At 36.1% G+C, this 6,742-nt stretch overlaps 1 protein-coding gene across 4 annotated transcripts in view; it reads right to left on the minus strand.

Annotated features, from left to right (window-relative positions):
• The window catches only part of LOC106874603 (protein SCAI), a 225,269-nt gene that overhangs the window by 102,203 nt on the left and 116,324 nt on the right, over nt 1-6,742 (minus strand). The gene's annotated exons all lie outside the window — the stretch shown is intronic.

Below are 6,742 nucleotides of genomic sequence, written 5' to 3' on the forward strand. Positions count from 1 at the left end.
GTCGGGTTATAATGCTAGTGATAATATAAAAATATGAAAAATAAAAAAGATATTATATGGTTAATTATTCTGTATTGGGATCAAGTTATGACTAATATTATTAAGGAGACACTTAAAATAGTAAAAATGGCTTTTAAAAAGGACAATAGTTATTCAAATATAGTTTCCAATAAAACCATAAGACTGGCACTGAAGTAATTTTACATTTAGTAAAATGAAGTATTGAACCCCTAACTCCTGAATCAAATAACCACACAATTTTATTTCTAAAGCACTTGAATAGACTATATAAATAATTTTTTTTAAAAATAAATAAAAAATAAAAAATAATGCAATAATTTAAATAAAATAAATATATGAATTTTACTTGTTTCAGTCATTTGACTGCACTCATGCTGGAGCACCGCCTTTAGTCGAGCAAATTGACCCCAAGACTTATTAATTGTAAGCCTAGTACTTATTCTATCAGTCTCATTTGCCGAACTGCTAAGTTACAGGGACGTAAACACACCAGCATTGATTGTCAAGTGACATTGGGGGGGACAAACACAGACACACAAACATATACACACACATACATATATATGATGGGCTTCTTTCAGTTTCTGTCTGAACTCAAGACCATATACCTGCAAAGCAGAAAGGCAAAGTTGACCTCAGCAGGATTTGATCTGAGTGCAGACCTTGAGACATTCTATACGAGACATTCTAAGAATTCTACCAATTTGTTACCTTACTGTCATTCAAAAACTAATGACACACCAGATAATGTAGACCTAAATGTATCATGTTTGGAGAAAAAAAAAAGAAAGATGGACAGAAAGAAATGGGTAATCACTTCTTAAATATCTTCCATCATACATCAGCTTGATCAGACCTAGCCTGGGGTTAATCAGCATCAATACACATATACCCAATTATTACTACCAGTACAAATTATATAACATTATGAATACACAATCACACAAACTGCAGCCACTACACATACCTAGATATAATCACCAGTGAATATATGTGGTGATATATTATATAATATAATATACATATTCTATTTACATATATTATATAATAATGTAATAGATATTATATAATAGTATATATATATATTATATATATTATATAATATATCCAGATAAACTACCACCACCACATATACACATCTATTACCATAGCCACCACCTATTATATAAAATGATAAATACACTATCACATTAACTACTACTACAATTACATCTCCTCAGCTATTACCACTAGTATATATCATATAATGTCATGTAAGTTAACAAGGGAACCTCTACATAATCTAACAGAGCTTGTTTTCACATCACTTCACAATTACTCATCCTTATTTACACTGATGGTAATGTATTTCATATATGAGTGTTCTGTAGTTAATCTGTATGTGTGTGTAGGTAAATATATGATCCATGGATTGCAGCCATGCTAGGGCACCACCTACTTAGTCTGGAACTAATTTTCTTAACTGAATGGTTAAGAATGCCTTTGGTGTAAAGAAACACAAAATACTTTTACTTGTCACAGTGATTTACACACACACACACACACACACACACACACACACACACACACACACGTGTGTGTGTATGCCCAATAGGTCCTTGCACAGTCTGTCACCAAAATTTCACTCACAAGGCATTGGTCAACTCAAGGCTAATACCTTAGGCATTTGCCATAGGTGCTGCATATCGCTTCAAAGCAAATATCTTAATCATGCAGGTGCATGTGTGTGAGTGTGTGCATGCATGTGTGTGTACATGTGTATGTGGGTGTCATATAAATTAATACAAATCAATAGGAATTCATGAAAATGAAGGGATTTCCATAGATGTGTGGAGAAGGATTACATATGATACTTGGATGATGCAGTTGGAAGGGAAGCTTGGAGGTGAGGTGTGCAACAAAATGGGACAGCTGAGAATGACAACATGCCAATAGATGAAGACTATAAAGCGGTGAAGGAGGGTAGTAGTCAGTATGTTGTAAGGAACAGTAGAAGTAAATAGAGGATAAAGCAGTGCTGATGAGCCAGAGAGCAGGAGTTATGTTACAGTTACACTTTATGTATGCGTATTTGTCCATGTGTATGTGTGTGTGCATGTACATGTCTAGTGTGTGAGTTGTTTTATATATATATACATATATAATTTTGCATATGCTTGCCATACTGGCATGGATTAGACAGGTTGTTGTCGCAGTCTGAGTTAGTTCCTATTTGGATATTTGGAGTTACTGCCTTCCTAACAGTTGAAGGATCACATCTTATTTGCAGAACAAATGGCATGCTCAGCCATGCATTTCAGTCATGACTGCAATGGCATTGCAACAGAGAATGGCCAATGACACTTGCTACATCAGCCACTCCACTTCATAGGGCTCATTTCTCAGATTGGCCACCCTTATCCTGATTTTGCAGAGGTAATCAGTAATATGGGGTTCAATAACACCTGAGGAACCAACAGCAGCCAGCACAAACTGATAGTAGTTGGTCAGGTCCCTGTGTTCATTTTTCTCTCTTCTGCATTACAGGCAGTGATATCTGGGTTTCCATCAGCCAATTCCAATACTGTATTAGAAGTTGTGGGTAAGATGCTACATTGTTTAAAAAGGGGGTCTAAAAAGGGAGATGAAAATGAAAGGTAGGGCTGGAAATGTGGGACGGTAGGGGATACAAACAATTTTGTTTAAATATCTAAGAAATACATGTCACAAAATCTGAGAATAAAATGTTAATTGGTGACAGAATTACATTACATATTCAAACATGTACACACATACATACATGTGTGAAAGCAGATATGCTCACAGAGCATTCTGTAAAGCATATTACATGCTCACACGCACAGATTAACAAACACACACAATATATACATCATACAAGCACTCACAATACATTTACAGCACACAAACTCATGCATATACTATACAGTCACAATGAACAAACAATACATACACCATATATTCACTGTACACAAATACACACATACATACATTGACACACCATACAGTCAATGTATACAAATATACACATACAGCACACACACACACACCCTACATACATACAGACACAAAAAATGTTCTCATTTTGAAGTTTGTACTTCAATAAAATCACATCTTGTAAGAGAGATTAGTATTGAATTACAAAACAGTAATTATTTTTCTTAATGGTAACTTTGAGGGAATGAAGAAATCAAAGGAACTAGTGTCAAATCTCTGTCTGGGAGTTGTGTAGAATGGTGTTTAGTTCTTTAGAAATTACTGTGAAAGAGGAGAGGGAGGAGTGGACAAGGGAGAAGGATAGATGAGAGGGTGGATAAAGATTGATACATAATGAAGTGGATATATATATATATATATATATGAATAGCTATATCGATAGATAGATAAATGGACAGGTAGACAGGACAGTATATAGATAAGTAATATGGTTAGAAAGATAAGTAGAGAGAGATGGGTAAGTAGAGATAGGTAGATAGGCAGCTGGACACTTAGATATGCTGGTTTGTAAGGAAATAGAGCAGAGCAAGCTACTTGTGGTCACACATCCACAAAACAAACCTATCTTTGTAGATCTTCTTTCAAAAGACTGAGACATATTTAAAGATGAGAAGAGGAGGGGAGGAAATATCAACAGCCAAGAAATCTCCTATTATCACATCCTGAGATTATTGGCAGAGGTGAGACATGGAATATCCTTCCATCATATACACATATGCACACACGTGCGCACGCACGTACACATGCACAAACTTTACTAGTCAAGGAGAGCTGGGAACACAGGTAGAGAGAGAGAGAGGTGAGAGTTGGTGGGGCTGCTGTATGATGATCTGTCCTGGTTTGCAAGAGAATTTTTAGCATAATTCTTTTACTACTTTCAGGCTGGGGTTCCAAGAGATTTTAGTTGGTCATATCAACTCTAGTACTTATTTTATCGATATCTATTTATCAAATGGCTAGCTTTCTGATTTAACAATAATAATCTGGGTTAATAATAACAGTTCTGATACCAACCTCCCCTGTACCATCATCATCATAACCAGCTCACTCTAATATGTTCCCTTCTCTATCACTCCTCCACACACACACACATATCCAACCTGACTCAAGTACTCACTCATACTCACACATTACAGTGACTCTCAACTGCTGTCTACCAGCCACAGCTATGCAGTGTCTACTTCTACCAATCTTCTATTGATTGATTCTGATGTCTTTCTTAATAAATCCGCTATTGTATTGATTGCTTAAAGGAAGAAGCTTCTCTGTAGACATTCTATCAATCAGCTGTGTAGTATCTTAAGCAATGTGCCACAAATAGAAGAGAACTGTGTGTGAATGCACGTGCTTGTGTGCGTGTGCATGTGGATTTCTTTTTGTTGTTGTTGCACTGCACAAACAACGGTGAAGGAGGACTTCCATTCCAAGTTCCTTCCCATCTTCATGGTGTTGGCTGAAAAAAATAGAATTTCTTCACTTTTTATTCCTGACTCTGTTTTAATCTGTTTTATGTTTGTTTTCTTCTACTTCTTAAATATTCAGATATCTCTGACCTACAGTGGTTTAATTGCTGTGTGGCAGGGGGGGGGACGTAGGATTGTGCACAGAGATATGGCTGCATAAACTCTCTCACACAACACATACATGCAAAAACATACACACACACGTATGTATAAAAATCTCTCACACTCTCTCCATATATATATATATATATATATATATATATATATATATATATATATATATATATATATATATATATATATATATATATATATATATATATATACACATACATATATACATACATACATACACACACATACTTTATCATCATCGTCATCATCATTTTACTTCACATTTCCATGTGTACATTAAATGGATGGGTACCTTCCAGCACAGTGTTTCATCACTTGTCACAGTCCTGTTATCTCCTTTGTGAGGTTCAGCCTCTTGAGATCAGCCTTACACCTTTTCTTCCCATGTCTTGCTTGGTCTTCTTTAGATTCATTCCACTTGGATCACACTGCACTTCTATACCAGTTTGCCTACCTCCATATGCATCAGTAGATCTGTACCAGCTCCATCTTCTCTCAGGCATACTACATCTGATTTCTTTTCTACTCAGTTTTTCTCAGTTCATTTGTGCTCCATCGTTCATACAAATTACATTACACAACCAGTAGTGCATACTTATTTTATTTCTTTCCAACCTATGTAGTTGGCAAAAACATTAGCTTCACAACCATGTCATTTCAAGTTTAAGCTAACAATTCTGTACTAAGTAATTGTCTTCAACCATAGCATCTGGCTAACCAAGTGCCTTGTGAGTGAAATTAGGTAGACAGAATCTATGTGCAAGACGATGGTATACATACACACACAACATCATCATCTTAACTCCATTTTCCATGTTGGCATGAGATGGATGATTTGACAAAATCCAGCAAAATGCAAGGTTGTATCAAGCTCCAAAATCAAATTTGGTGTTGTTTCTGTGGTTTGATGCTCTTCCTAACGCTAACCACTTAACTGTGTGTACTGGGTGAAGTTGCCAACTAACTTGCAAGGCAGGAAAAGAGCAGGTGGAAGTCCTTTTGACTAAGTGGTGGTGGGTAGTTTTTGAGATGGTGGAGTGGCTTTATGTCAGGTGTTGAAAGACTAAAGTATAATAAAGGGATATGTGCAAATGTCATGCTACAAAGAAGATACATGGTTACCCTGTATTACATAAGTGTGGGTGAGAGCAGTTGAGAAGAAGATAAAGATGGTAGTGATGGGGAGTGAGAGCAAGCCCTAGAGATACAAGAAGATGAGCATAAGACTGTAGATTGGGAGGGAGAAAGGAGGTTAGTTTCATAAAAGTGTAAGGGGGGTGTAATATATAGAGATTGGCAGGGTTGATGGTGAATGTGGTGAGTGACGAATAAGGATGCAATTGATGGGAAATACTAGTAGGGAGAGGGTGTAAGGTGAGAAGAGTGGAAATGGTTCAGGAATAATAGATCAGGAAGTAGAGGGGGTGATGTGCAAGGTGTAGGAGCAGAAAGGAGAGAGAGACATGGAGGTACATATAGTGAGAGTGAGAGAGGGTGTGATGGCAGGTATGAGAGGGCATGGTGAATGATAACAGATGTGTATAGATGCATGTGCATATCTTTTGCTGATTGACAAAGGAAGCAAACATCAGTGAAAAGCCAGTACTCTTCAAACAAATTCCTTTGCACCAAGTTACAGACACTCCTTTGTCACTGTTGCTATCAGAAATGCATTGAACCAGTGATTGGTCTGTTGGAAAACTATCACAAACTGTGATATAAAAACAAGTGGGGAGAGACAAGAAGAGAGATGGCTGGAAGTAAAAATCATTAGATGATAGGGACAGATGGTATATCGTTGGGAGCACATTATTAGAAACAGTGAAACAGTAACAGACTAGCAACAGTTAATTCAGTGTTAGCCCTCTCAGAGCAATGTTGAACTCCATGAAACCTCAAAAATTTATGTGTCTAGGTTTCCAATTGATTCAGGTATTTGTTCTAATATAGGCTTAATCAAGTTTACATTATTTACATTATAGAACTGTATTAATCAAGTTTATTGCTAATTAATTTCTGCTGTAAGCTGTTGTCACACCTATATTCTTTCTGGTATTACCTCTCTATTATTAACAGGAGTCACCACATTTTATATATATATATATATATATATATATATATATATATAT

This window comes from Octopus bimaculoides, chromosome 21, assembly GCF_001194135.2.
Source record: "Octopus bimaculoides isolate UCB-OBI-ISO-001 chromosome 21, ASM119413v2, whole genome shotgun sequence".
Classification (NCBI taxonomy): Eukaryota; Metazoa; Mollusca; class Cephalopoda; order Octopoda; family Octopodidae; genus Octopus; species Octopus bimaculoides.